We start from the raw sequence: 15,037 nt of genomic DNA, 5'->3' as shown, positions 1-15,037 counted from the left end.
GCCTTTTCACCAATCTTACAGGTCATCTTCAACTCTCCTTGGAGGTACAGACTCTATTAAATCAATGTTTTTACTCAGTATAGCTCCTTGCTTTTGCCTGAGGCTGGAAGTAGCCTGTGGTCCAAATTCAAAAAGCTGTCAGCCTGGGCCACTACTGATTTAATTTTATATTAGAATATAATTTAGTTGTGGCTTTTTTACCTTTCAGATTACATTTAAAAAAAAACCAACAATGATCATATTAAATATTCTGATACTGATCAGAGACTCTTCCCAAGAGAGGCAAATGATCACCAGCAAACTAAGAGCAGCTTCCTCCCACTTAAATACTAAATAGTTTCTGTTTTGCATTTCCCTAAAATGCCTGCAATTTTGTATAAAATACAAATGCAAAACTAAAATTCTGAATTATTACAGTCTATCAATATTACACCTATAACTATTAATTTTACAAATAATTAAATTTCTGCCTTTAGCGAATAATTAGTCAACATGAAGGCTAAAAGAAAGAACTTGATCAGTATTGTGGACATTGTCTGTATACTCCAAACTTCAATCAATGATCTCGTATAATCCTCATAGACAATTCACATTTCTACCCAAATTATGAAAAAAGTTTTGCCAGACTTGAAATGGAGCAAGTGCTGCCACTAGAAAAACAAGAGTGAATTAAAGTATATCCATGAAAGTATCTGTGGCTGCTCTAAAAGAAGTGCATTAGATATATTCACAAGAAAAGTCATGAAGCAGAGACAAAACTTCAAGTCCAAAACTGCCTTAATATGTTGAGCCCAGTCATCACCTTCCATAAAGAGCTGTCTGAATAGACAAATTGCTACAAATGACGATCATGAGGCAGTTCCTTTCTGTCCTTAAACATCCTCCTAGAGCTGAAGAATTTGCACAGCCCCCATTCTCTCATCCAGGCTCTTCTGACCAACAGGAGGGCACAGAATCCCCCTAGGCTGTTTGCCATCTGGTCACCAGCCAAGGAGCCACTTAGGGTGGTGCTCCGATGCAGCTTCAGGCGCTGCTACAATGGCTGGCTGTAAAGCAGCCTGCATGAACTTACTCAGCTCTGCCAGATCTCCTCTGAGTCTGTCTGTCATCATTTTTAAGAAGCTCAGCAGGCTGTTGCATTAGCACGGCTGAGGTGGTAGAACTGAGCCATTCTAGTACAGATTTGATACTATTCTCTTTCTGCTTCAGTGCTTCACACAATTCCTGCATTATTTCCAGGTTTTTTATACTGACTTGCTCTGACATTAGCTCAGTTTTCTTCGCTTTCTTACGCATAACTGTAAATAGCTTGAACACATTGTTTTCATCTCCCCTGATGAAAATCCTCAATCCTCTGTTTGATCTGATCTACTGACAGCTTTGCTTTACCATTGTAATAATCAGTTTTATAGCTTTTATCCTAACTAATAGCTTCAGCAGAAACTACACATTAAATCTCAAGAGGGAAGATTAAGTACAGCAGTACTAAAAGCTTTCAAAGATGAGGACAATGTGTATGCCGTGTCCTAACCAAGTAACAGCAAGCCCCATCCTCCCATAGAAAGCTGGCATTGTAACTTTAAGAATAAAAAGCCTAACTGCACCAGCAGTCCCTGCAGCAATCCATTCTGTTAATACAGAATACTGTTTATGTGCAAGCTTTCTTATCTCTCTCTCCTTCCCCAGTATGACAGGTTTTTGTATTCTAAACAGGTCTACTGAACTAAGGCCACAGAAGTAGCAATTTTTACCTAGTGCTCATAAGAGGAGACACAGAAATTTGGTCATCAACCCCCTACCCCCATATCTGTTCTCTCTTCTTATGACTTTCACATCTCATAATCTTGTTTAAATTCTGACTACAAACTTCCCAGAGAATGAAGCATGTCTCTGGAGCTGAAACACTTCAAATACAAGCCAAGAATCAACAAAATGCCAAGACTTGTTTACACTTTAAGAAGAAAAGGTATGCTTTTACTTTTGTCAGTGCAGATGACCTCAAAACAAAGTAAGAAAGCAGAAAAATCACTTCTTTCCTCCTGATAAACACAGCAACTAGAAATGGCAAATGAATCCCAAGGTGGAAGTAGAGGCCTTGTAAAGAATTATGTGATGGAGAGATATGATTCATCAGACTAGAAGACCCAAAAAATGGATTTTTGCAATGCTATCATCTTATATAACTGTCTTTATTAAAGCAAAGTTAACCCAAAACATGTAATCAAACCTTATCCACTATCAGAAGCAGCAAAAGCTGCTGAAAGGATTTTCAAACCTTTTTTTGAAGTTCGGAGATTTTTTGTTTTGCTGTTGGTTTTGTTTTTTTCCTGAAGAACAGTGAGGTCTCAGCGCTTCATACTCATTTTTTTTTTTCATAAACTTAATTCTTTATCTTGGATACAAGGGTAACAAAAGTCTGATCCAATCAACAGACACGAGAGCTCACCTGAAGTGTCATGAAACAGAATTTGAGGTGACTCCAACGTACCTGTGAAGAAGTAAGATCATTCTCAAATGGAAGCATTATTGTCAAGTACAACTAAACAACTGAGGGAATTACTAAGGGGGGACAATTGGCAATATTCAAAGTGCAGAGGAGGACTACAGTGAACACAGTAGACAGAAGTCAAGTCATTGGTTCCCTCTCTTTTGGCAAATAGCAACACATACAGCCGCACTAGAGTGAAAATAAGATAGGAAAAGAAACCCTTGAATCCTGATCAACACTGTAGATCAGATCTTACGCTCTGCATATAGTTTTTAAATACCTTACTTCAAAAATGATTATTGTTTTCCTTGACACATGGAAACAACACATGGAAATGAGATAAGGGCAATGTTTCTACCAGTAAGGACATTGTATGCCTCAGATTGCCTGAGGAGGCTGAAGAATATCCATCAGAAACACAGCCCAAAGAAAAGTATTCATACTAACATCAGTGGGAGGAAGGGCTGCAAAAGAGGATAAACCTGACAAGATAATTGTTTGAGGTCCTTACCAGCTTCAGTCATTTCCCTAAACAAAGCTCCAGAATTTCAGATATTTATTCTGCCCCCAGGCTGGAATCATAGTTCTACATACCTGCTTTTGGATGAAGTGGAAAATCTGTGGGCTTTTTCCTCCAAACCGCTGGTGCTACAACATGACTGTATATGACTATTTGCTTGTGTTCACACAGAAGACATATCACAATTAATTTTTAATACTTTAACACTTTTTTTTCATTTTAAAAATTTTTGAAAGGTTAGGCAGTCAATATGCTATATGAAATTTTACTGGATTTACTTGGTATGGTACAAGTACCTGGGGTTTTTGTCATCTCCTTTTAAAAACCACTACTTTTCACTTAAAGCACCTTATTACAATTATGGAAACATATTACAGATCCATTACCTAGGAGTGAAATTTTTGGGCCTCAAAAATACTGCTGCAGGTTCCTGATAGTACTCTCAGAACTCTACACCACCATTTTTTTTCAGCTTCCAAGTGATAAATATCTGATTCACCAAACACATAATGAATAAAGACCTAGTTCAACATATGAAGTTGACCATAGCACTACTGAAACAAAAGGCAGATTTTGCTGTTGTTCCAAATCACCTGGGTTAGGGAAACTTCTTGAATGTTTCAGAACATTCTGACACTAAGCTGACAGGATACTTTGGTATAACCAATTATAACTAATCTCCTGAGCAATAATCCACAATCTACCCTCAGGATCAGAACCGTTTCTGAGTATTACATTTTTCTATAGTATCAACTAGTGGCATCATTTAAATCTCAAATTTGTTATCACCTTGGATTTTCTTTTCCACGCTTTGCTTCTAGCAGAGACATTGACAATGTTACATCAATACATAAAAAATCATAGGGGACTTTAGAATCTGAACAACCACACAAATTCAGGTCCTGTTTCAATAATTGTTAGGGACACACATATGTGCCAATTGGAATTCTCTCTGCTTCCACAGTCACATATTTAGTTACCTGAAATGCTGCATAATGATTTAGTATAAAAACATCAAACTTGAAATCAATCAAATTTGAAAAGCTTTAAGTTTTAAAACTACTCAGAATGATCAATACCATTGGCAGCAGAATTTATACGTATTTTTTCCCACCACACCACATGAGCATTTAGCAATTTATATGACCATCCACTCTGTCATCCTTGCACAGTACTGTACTCATTACCATGAGCTCATCAATAATTACCTCAATTTCCTATATAAATAAGTCATAGCCCTGCTCCACATGAACAGCCAGGTGTGGCCTGTATGACAGCCAAGGTTCTTGTGAGAACTTCTTCATTTTGCACCTTAACAACTCAAATAACTGCACCCATATTGAACATATTAAACCACTACCAGCATCTCAGGACACTGCCCTGATAAACTGCACAGTGTGTTTTGTTTGAGTACAGGCTATCAAAACCACAGAAGCTGAAGTTCCAGACACTGGTTCAGGTCAGTGTGTCCTTTAGGGACAATCACAGTACCCCCTGTCCATGGATGTTCTGAACAGAAGGCTGAGATGAGCTCTTTGTCCTTCACCAGTAGTCTGGGTTTATCTCTTCTTATTCCACATTTGAAGTTGTTTCTGTAACTTGAGCCTTTATTTCAAGGTATTAAAGGAAGTCCTTAAACACATTTTTCAACTGAAATAAATGCAAAGTAGCCCTTTAGAATCTGACAAAATACACTACTAAACATATAGGTACCAGATTGCTGAAGCACCATTGTAAGTGAATTGGGCTTTACCAGACTTATCCACTAAAATAGGCCTATTCACTAAAATGCAGGGAGGTTATTACTGTATCAGGGAATAAATTAATTAGAACAAATTTGCTCCTTATACTTCAGTCAAAATACTATTCAGAAGTATTAGGACAAGCCTTGATGGAATGGTAAGTTTTATGGTCAGTTTCAAATGACAACCACACTTGCAATTACCTCAGATGCCATACGAACACGACTCACCCAAACCACCTGTCTGTCCCCAAACCAGCCCCTTCTGCTGTACAGCACAGTAATACTTCTTGTTTCACTCAAGCTTTCCTAAGAATCCAAGAATCAAAACAAACACAGCTCAACAAATACTATGGGCCATTAGGGAGACTACTGTATAAAAATGGTAGCAGTGCCAGATCAAATTTTTGCAACAAATATCCATTATGGAGTTTGTGGAAGTCATACAATACATCCTATCAGTGTTTTTCACTTGCTATATTAAAATGCTTTTGCAAAACCACACTTCTTCATAGAATCAGCTAGCTTAACAACAATTCATTCAAGCAACAATTCATCAGTATTGCTTATTTTGATGAGGCTTTGATCCACCAAAATCTCTTGTACCTTAGTACACTGCACTTCACCTCTCAGCAAGGGAAATTTTTAAAACGGGCCAATTTCACAGAAGTTTCCTGATCCTGCATTTTAATGCAACTTCAAAATAAAGACTTTTGTGAACAACATTTTTCCAGACTTCTTCCTTTCTTAGTGGGTGAGAGAAAAATCAATTCTGTGAGAGTCTGACTCAGCTACAAGTAAACTTATTTTACTACATACATTTGCTTATACAATTTTAAATAAGCATACTTCTCCCAAATGAAATTTCAATCTATAAAGTATGTATTCTTCATTTTTGCATTGAAGAGAACACTAACAATCTGACACTACTCTCCATTCCTACAGTACACATTTTTTTCTAGACAGTGTGGGAAAAATCCAATCAAAAGTTATTCTTCTAAACTGCCTGTGTGCACAGACAAATGCAAATCAAGAACCACACTGAAAAAAATAAGTTGAATATGCTCCCATATAGATAAAGGACCTAAATAAAGTCTCTAAGCTTTCAAACACATCCTATGAAGTACACAATCTCTAAATCTTATAATAAATTTTCCAAGTTTTCGTGCACCATGGAATGTACTCATGTTGTGTAACTCATACATGTCAGTGTTAATTCACCATCAGTACCCCGTAAAGTCCGTGTGCAGTGCAGGGCATCCTGAGAACGCTCACATTCACAACCAACACTGCTCCCCACAAGCACTTCAGGGGAACTTCTAGAGGTGCAGCAGGAGGTGCTGCTCTTCACTAGGTGCAAAACCCATCCCAGGCAGTATAACTACAGGTTAACTAATTTCACTCGTGCAGAAGAAAAGGCACATCAACTACAAGCACTGACAAATCTCCCCTAGATTCTGGGTAATCACCGAAGCACGTTCCTTCTGACCCTGTGTTGGGGGGTTGCTCCGCTGGCTCGCACCCCCTCTCCTCAAGCTAAGAGAAGTGTGTTTCACAGCCCCGCTGAAGCGATGTCAGCGACGTCACTTCGCCAGTGACTATCATCTCGCCACTTCGCTCACACCCGCGGGTGCTTTGCTGCCCCAAGCAGGGACCTCCCCTTTCCCCGGGGTACTGAGTCACCGCCACGGTGTTGTGGGGAAAAAAATACATAACAAAAAAACCCCAACCAAACAACAACGAACCAAACCAAAACAACGACAGAGAAAGGAAATTAATTAATTGCAAGCCACTTGCCCCCGAAGGCCTGCCCGTGCTTGTTCCATCTCTGCGCGCCCCGCCGGCATCCCCGCACCCACAAACGGCCCCGGCCCCTCACGGACGGGCACTCGCGGGGCCACCACGGCCCGCCCGCGGTGCCCTCTTGACCCACCGGCTGAGGCCCCCGCCCTCGGCCACAGGCCCGTCCCGGAGAAAAGTACCTAGGCCGCTGCTCCACAGCAAAAACGACCGTCCCCGGGACTGCCAGCGACTCTGGCCGCTACCCTTAAACCCCGCCTGCCTCCTTTATGGGTACCCTGCGGAGCCGGGCCGGGGCCGGGGCCGCACTCACCCCACCCGCTCCCGCCGCCGCCTCCCGCCCACCGCGGCCGCCTGGCGGCCGCCGCGGCCAATCCCGCTGCCAGCAGCGCCCGCACCGACCAATCACGAGCCAAGGCAGAGGGCAGCGACCAATCCTGAATGGGGGGCGGGACCCGGGCCGGGACCCGGGGCCGGGCCGGGCCGGCAGCGAGGGAAATGGTGCACCTGGAGCGCCCCGGGATGGACCTTCCGCCGCAGTTAACCCCGGCCGCTTTTTAACCACTGCCTTATGGGGTTTATCGTGGTTTAACCCCGGCAGCAGCCTAGCGCCGGACAGCCGCTCCCTCACTTCCCACCACCAGGACTGGGGAGAGAACTGAAAGGGTGAAAACTACAAATCTCATGGGTTGAGATAGACAGTTTATATTATGGAAAGCAAAAGCCTCGCACACAAGCAAAGCAACGCAAGGAATGAATTCACTGCTTCCCGCGGCTGAGCAGGTGTTCAGCCATTTCCAGCAGAGCAGGGCCCCATCCACTAATGGTGACTTGGGAGGTCAAACCCCATCAGTCCAAACATTCCCCCTTTGCTTGCTCTTCCCCCAATTTTATACACTGGCATTACACTGTAATGCCACATGGGCTGGACTATCCCTCTGGTCAGCTTGGGGCCACCTGTCCTGGCTCAACGGTGTCCTCTCCCAACCTCCCATGCACCACTGGCCTCCTCACCAGCATGGCAGTGTGAAAAGCAGGAAAGGCCTTGGCTCTTCACAAGCAATAACAAAATTGCTTGCTCGACAACAAAATCCCTGTTCAGCAATAACAAAAACATTTCTGAATTATCTTTTGTGCTCTGCTCAGCACAAAACCAAAACGGCCTTATATTAGATGCTGTGAAGAAAACTACCTCAATCCCAGTCAAATCCAGAACAGATTTGGCTATTAATTTTTATTAATATTAGTCATTTGTCTAAGGAAGTCTCTCAATGTCATCTTTGTGTGGAATATTTCAACTAGGATAAGTTTACATTGTTTGACAGTCTTATCAGCACAAGTATTCCTACACACTGTTCCAATCATAAACAGAGGCAGTTCTTGGAAAACAGAAAAAAGTACTGGATGATAGTGCCCTAACCTGCTTCCATCTACAGCAGAAGATTTTTTGGCTGTACAATATTACCATGTTTTGTACACTCTAGGTTAGGAATTAATAATTTATGAATGCAAATATCTACCTCTTGAAACATGACAATCATGAAAGACAACAAACTTTGTCCCCAGAGAAGAAGATAAGTGAACACTGGGTCTAAAGAAATGTGCGTTCTATTAATGTAGCCGATACTTGTGCTGCCATTCAGCAAAAATAATCCAAGAATCAAGCTCCTGTCTTACATTATCAGTTCAGTTCTCATTTCTAGTCATCTGGCACTTCTGTGTTTTCTGTCATTATTTTTCATGTCCCTCCAGTTTAAGCAAAAGAAGTGACAGGATGCACTGTAGCTAATTTCTAGTGTTCTAATACCTTGGGCAGTATGTGCAATGGCTAACTGGGGAGTTTCTGTGGAGATTTCTGCTGAAATGAGATTTCTGAATTAGTTTTCTGACGCTGCCCCTGCCGCGGCCTTTCTTGCCCTGGCTAGCTCTGCCTCACTGACCGCTGGCAGCGTCAGGAGTGGGGAACGACCTGGGAGCTGTTTGTCCCAGACCGAACCTTCAGAGCCCTTAAGCCTTCAGGCCCTGCGGTCTCAGCATGTCATGGGTACTCGGTGGAGGAATGGAGGAGGCTCAGAGTCCAGAAATCTTCCCAGAAACCAGGTTTATTGTAGGAACAGGAAGAGTGGACGGGAAAGGGACTGGAAAGGTGAAAGGCAGGACAGACTGAGCAACAAACTCTTCTGTGCAACTCAGCTTAAAGGAGGGAGGGTACAAACTCAGGAACCAATCAGGGTAGTTCATGGGAGGAGTCGGGAGGAGGGTTCACAGTGCTGGGGACCAATAGGGGTAACATTTGGGAGGGGCGGCAGTCCCAATGCCAATGGGGCCTCGAGTGAGGGATGAAAGGCAGGGAACATACTAGAACAATGGGTTGGGTTTACAATAACAGACAGGGGCTTGGGGCAGGCTGAGGGTGATGGACAGGGAAGGTTCGGGAATACAGGGAGGGGTTTACAAAATTGACAGGTGAGGCAAAACCATTACATAAACGCGAGGGGAATAACAGGAACAAACCAAAATCTATACAAATAAAACTAATAAACTGCCTCTCCAGTTTAAGCAAAAGAAGTGACAGGATGCACTGTAGCTAATTTCTAGTGTTCTAATACCTCGGGCAGTACGTGCAATGGCTAACTGGGGAGTTTCTGTGGAGATTTCTGCTGAAATGAGATTTCTGAATTAGTTTTCTTCTTTACCTATCTACTAATTTTTTTGCAGAACATACAAAAATCTAAGTGTGTTGGAGATGGTCACCTGACAAATAGGGATTAAGAAAAAGCAGAGGCACTCAATAATTTTTTTTTTAGTAAAACTTTAGTAAACTAACAGGCCTTTTGTGGCCTGGTCCCCTGAGTCAGTGCTGCCAGTGTGGGAACAGTCATGTTCCATTCCTGGACGCTAAAATTGAAAGGGACCATGAATCGTGAATGTTCACGAGTCCATGTGTCTGGTGGAATTCATCAATGGGTACTGATAGAACTGGGGGATGTTATGGCATGACCCCTCTGGATCATCTAAAAGGTCTTGGGAGACCAGAGGTTCTCACTGACTGGAAGTTGGCTGTATTTTTCCAATTTATCCAAACGGGTGTGAGGGAGGACTCTGGGAATGACAGACCTGTGAGTCTAACCTCAGGACTTGGGAAAGTTATTGAGAACAACAAATTGGGTACCACTGAAAGACATTTGAAGAACAATGCAATCCTCAGGCAGAGTCAACATGGATTCAGAAAGGGAAAGTCCTGCTTTGCCACTGTGGGGTCGATGACAGGGGTGCCACGACTACCCTGAAGAAGCCGTCCTGAAAAGGACTGCCCAGGGGCACAGGCACGTCCTCTGCCCGGCGAGTGATTTCAGCTCAGCAGCAGCGTGTAGGCGACGCGGAGAGAGAGAGACTAGAGAGCTGTGTGGCATTCCACCGAGAAATAGCCTTTATTATAGCAGGGCCCGCAGTGAAGGGAGCCAGTGACAGCAGCTCTCTCAACTGGGAAAAACCTGGGTGTTTGTAGGGAAGGAGAGGGGCAGGGGAGACCCAGAATTTTGAGGTTGGCTGTTTCTTCACCCTCCACAACTCCCCCTTCTTTATTCAATAAAAAGGCATCTCCCAGAAACCTTGTCAACAACTTCTTACAAACAGTAAACATAAATAATTATAATTAAAAGAATCCAAAAAATGTTGTTTTTCTTTTAAATGGAAGCAACCCATCCCTTGAGTCTCCAGCTGCCCAAAAGGTCCTCAAACCATTGGGGCTCCTTTTCAGTCTTGAGTTCCTGCACCGCATGTTGGAGTCTCTGGATGCAAGTCTGGATGCGTTCACTGTGACTTGATAGGTTGAAGCAGCACAGTTCATCAAATCCTGGGGCTGTGCTACTAGCCAGGCATCCACAGCTGATGTTTTCAGGAGCATCCAGATGGTCAGGAACGCGAGGATGGTTTTGCTCTCCATTTTCTATAACAGAACATAAAAAGATTAGCTCTGACTTTGGGGGGGGGGGGGGGGAGGGGGGGGGTATTTTCTTTTCCCCTTTCTCTCCTGCCTCCCCCCTTTTTTTCTTAAAAAAGAAAAAAGAAAATATAAGCGGGGAATGGGTATTGGGGATGAGGTAGTTGATTGCTGGTGGAGTCATTTTGTGCACAGGGGACACATGACCAGACACCAGCAGCAGTAGTCTTCAGGTGCGTCTAGTGCAAATTATCAAGTGGGTAGTTTAAGGGTAGATATTTAAGGTAAGAAAGGGAAGAGTAGGAGGGAAAACGGAAGGGAAAGGAGTTAGAGAAACTTGTGCGTTTCACAGTGTCGAGCTGAACGTTGGCTCTTATTTTTTGGCAGTCTTGGTGGCACGACACTTTGGCTTATATGAAGTGGGTGGTCTGGCGGTAAGCTGTGTCGGTCGCCATCTGATCGATGGTGTGGTGGCGGGCCGGCTCGGTGGGCTCTGGTGACGTCTCCGTCTCCAGGCTGTGGTGGATTGTTGTTTTTGAGAACCTGTGTGGGTCTCAGGAGATTCTGATTGATCTGGTTCTGGTGCAGGGTTTGCAAGGCCTAAGTATGGTTTTATATTTTTTCCTGGGAGCCACCTAGGTCCTGATGGTGTGGACACACACGCATACCCTCTCCCCCAGGTAATCAATGGGAAAGGTCCTGATGTCTGTTGTGATTCAGGATCCTTGATCAGCACTGGCGGCTTCTCCGTGAGTTTGGCATGGGTTGAATTGGAGAAGTGCCGTATTACAGGGGGGTGAGGCTGTGTGGGTGAACAATTCAGAAAATTCATAACAATCAGAGCCTTACAGAGCCTCTCAATGGGAGGAATGATCTCTGTTCCTCCCCACTGGTGATCAAGGACTCTCTTAAGGTTCTGGTGTGTCCTTTCCACAATTGATTGCCGTGTGGGAGGGTGAGGTATGCCTGTGGTGTGCCTCACCCCCCCATTGGCTGAAGAAATCTCTCAACTTGTGAGAGGTGTAAGCGGGTCCATTATCTGTTTTTATTTGTTGGGGGTCTCCCAGGGTAGCAAACGCAAGGAGAAAATGTTGGATGGTATGTTTGGCATTTTCTCCTGCATGGGCTGAGGCAAACACTGCACCAGAAAAAGTGTCCACTGAAATGTGAACATATTTAACTCTCCCGAAGGACGGGATGTGGGTAACATCAGTCTGCCAAATTTGGCAGCTGTTGAGTCCTTGGGGGTTAACCCCAGAATTCATCGCTGGAACTTGAAAAGATTGACAATTGGGACAGGTGGCAACTATTGCGCTGGCCTGATCCCTGGGTAACTTGAACATCCTCATCAGGGCAGGGACGTTCTGCTAATAAAATTAGTGGGACAATTTTGCTTGCGCAAAAATGTCCGGGACATTGGCCACTCCAGCAGGCATGGCTAAGGTGTCTGCTCTCTTGTTACCCTCCGTGACGGCACCTGGGAGGTCAGTGTGTGACCTCAAATGCATGACATAGTATGGTTGCTTTCTGTGGGAGATGAGATATATTAATTCAGAAAGCAATTTGTATAAATTTGGGTTAGAGACTTCTTTTAAAAATGCATGTTCAGTTCTCATAGCTATTCCAGCCACATAAGCCGAATCAGTCACCAGATTGAAAGGTTCTTGGAATTTCTCAAAAGCTCTGATGACGGCTGCTAATTCAGCAATCTGTGGTGATCCCTCAACCACTTGGACATCAGACTCCCACTTCTGTGTCCTGGGGTCCTTCCAAGTCATGACTGACTTGTGAGATTTCCCTGAGCCGTCAGTAAAAACTGTCAGAGCCTTGAGTGGTGTTTTGCTCTGTAATAATTTGGGGACCAAATTAAACGTGGTTTTAAATAATTTGTGGCCAGGTGGGTGTATAGAAATATGGCCTGAATAGCTATCGAGAGCGAACTGAAGGCTCTTGTTGGTTTGGAGTAAAGGCTCCAAATCCCCAGCTGTCAATAGCAGGAATATGCATGTGAACTCACACCCCACAAGAGTGCGGAGACGGACTCTTGCTTTTTTAATGAGTTCAGCCATGATTTCCTGCGGAGTCATGATAGTTTTGGTGGGCTGATTGTGTGTGAAGATCCACTTGATGATAAGGAGTGGATCTTCCAATGCCATATCCCATTGGAAAATGAGTGCATGTAAGTGCAGGGCCTTACCCAGGACAACCAGCTGGAAGGGGCTCACAGCGGTGGGCTTGTCGTGAAGACAGGGCCTCCTGGACCTTGGTGATGGATCCCCGGGCCTCTGGTGTGAGGGCGCACAGTGAGTCGAGGTCCTCGCTGCTGCAGAGCAGATTGAAGAGGGGCGCAAGGACTTCCGTCGTTATCCCAAGCAGAGGATGTACCCAGCTGATGGACCTGCAGAGCTGATGTAGGTCCTGCAGGGTCTTGGGGTCGTCTGTGATGGTCAGCTGCTGGGGCACGATGGTCTGCTCACGAATCTGGAGTCCGAGGTAGGTCCAAGGGCAGGTGTGCTGGATTTTGTCTTCATGGATCTCAAACCCAGCGTCCTCAATTGTCTTTATAGTCTTTTGCAAAGTCCGGTGGAGGTAGTCATCATCAGTGGCACAAACCAGGATGTCGTCCATGTAATGTAATATAACTGTGTCTGGGAACACGACCCTCACCGGGGATAGGATGTGGGCTACGTACCATTGGCAGATGGTGGGAGAGGCGCCTATCTGTTTGGGAACTGAAAATGCAAACCTGGGGGCGTCTCGAGGATGGAGAGGGATGTTAAAAAAGCAATCTTTGATGTCTATGACTGCAAGCTTCCAGTCCCGAGGAAGCATGAAAGATGAGGGCATACCAGGCTGGAGGGGGCCCACATCCTCAGTGACCTCATTGATTTTTTGGAGGTCATGAAGGAGTCTCTACCTGTCTTTGCCTGGTTTGTATAGAACAAAGACAGGGGAGTTCCAAGGGCTGTTGGTCTCTGTAATGTGGCCCTTGGCGAGCTGCTCCTCCACGAGGTCTTCTAGTGTGCACAGTTTGGTCTCAGATAGGGGCCACTGATCAACCCACACTGGATGGTGTCTCCAGGTGAGTTGGGGGATGGTGAGCTTAGCGCCCTCTTCAGTGACCCCCACTAAAATCCCTACTGGGAATACGCAAAGAAGCCCCCCATTGGGATAGGAGATCCCTCCCCCAGAGGGTGATTGGTACCCTCACAACAAATGGCTTGATGGTCGCCATTTTTCCCTCGGGATCTTCTACTATTACCTTGTGACTGCTTCTCATAGACACCGCCACTCCCCCAATTCCCGAAATCATCCCCGCCACAGGCTGCAATTCCCAGTTGGCTGGCCACTCGGAACGGGCAATGATGGTAACGTCCGCTCCGGTGTCCAGCATTCCTGGGCAATGGATCTTTTCCCCTTTACAGAACAGGCTGCACTCCATTATAGGCTTGTTGGAGCCCATAGCCTGAGTCCACATGGCAGTGGGATTGAGGGGAACCTGTTCCGGACAGTCATTTGGTAACAAAAAGGCTTGTGCCACTGGAGTCTGCTGTTTTAAAAAATAAGGAGGGTCTGTGCAAGTTAAAGAGATGAAAATTTCATCTCCTGGGTGTAAGGTCTGGACTTCAGGTGTTATATGGACTTGTCCTGAAGAGTTAATTGGATCCCCAAGTATTAAAATGTTGGAGGGACCGCCTGGTGGTGCACGTTTCCCTGTGGGGATCTTATAAACACAGTCACCCTTAAGCTGCAAGGAGAGTCTGGTTACCAATTGGTGCCAGGTTCCCATCTGAATTGCGCCAGCTGCTGGGTCTGAGATCGTGGTCTCCGTGGAGGCGGGATGGTGGACTTGGCAGGAGGAGCGCAGCGGCATTTGATTTGATGTCAGAGCGCGGGGCCGTCCCGCGCTCTGCTTGAAGTTTCCCGAACGCCAGTTTGATCTGGGTAACCGTTGGTGGGTAGGTGGTTGTAGAAAATGTCTCTCCAGGCAGTCTTTAAAAAAATGTCCAGGTTTGCCACAATTAAAGCAGTGGCTTGTGCTGGAGTCTGCAGCGTAAGCACCAGATATCCTTTCTGCCACTCCCTTAGCTATCACGTTTGCCACCGTATGTTCAGCGAAGTGCTTGGTGCAGGCTTCTACCATTTGGTCAATGGTTGGTTAGGGGTCAAGAGGAAGGGCTCGCAAAACTGCCTTGCATTCTGAATTTGCATTGACCATTGCCATCTTGGCCAGTAATTCCTTTTGTGCTTGGGAGCCCTCTATTTGTTTTTCAATTGCCAATTTTAGTTTATCCACAAACTTAATAAAGGATTCACTTGCCCCTTGTTTAACGTTCGTGAAGCTCTGCGTAGGCACCTTATCATCGGGAGTGACAAAAAGAGACGTCTTGGCAGCATTAGTGATGTCATGTAACGCTGCCTTGGGCAGATCTCGGGCCTGATCTCGGGGTTTCTGGAAGTCACCTTCCCCTGCCAGTTGTTCTAGAGTTAAATTTGGCCTGTTGGCATCCTTTGCATATGCATCTGCCAACTGTTTCAGATGTT

The 15,037-nt window shown here is 44.9% G+C and overlaps 1 protein-coding gene across 24 annotated transcripts in view; it reads right to left on the bottom strand.

The window, feature by feature from the left end:
* The window catches only part of PJA2 (praja ring finger ubiquitin ligase 2), a 31,803-nt gene extending 24,851 nt beyond the window's left edge, over nucleotides 1-6,952 (bottom strand). For 3 of the 24 annotated variants that reach the window (XM_086868417.1, XM_086868414.1, XM_086868422.1), the window contains exons 1-3: nucleotides 6,732-6,897; nucleotides 3,083-3,164; nucleotides 2,447-2,488 (exon numbers count right to left, since the gene is read on the bottom strand). The gene's annotated coding sequence lies outside the window, so the exon portion shown is untranslated. The other 21 variants (XM_086868410.1, XM_086868413.1, XM_086868425.1 and 18 more) reach the window with 15 other exon arrangements.
* Between the last annotated feature and the right edge of the window lie 8,085 nt (nucleotides 6,953-15,037).

This window comes from Cyanistes caeruleus, chromosome Z (assembly GCF_971803275.1).
Source record: "Cyanistes caeruleus chromosome Z, bCyaCae1.hap1.1, whole genome shotgun sequence".
Lineage (NCBI taxonomy): Eukaryota > Metazoa > Chordata > Aves > Passeriformes > Paridae > Cyanistes > Cyanistes caeruleus.
The sequence above is the reverse complement of the archived record's forward strand: the minus strand, read 5'-3'. Positions and strand labels throughout refer to the sequence as shown.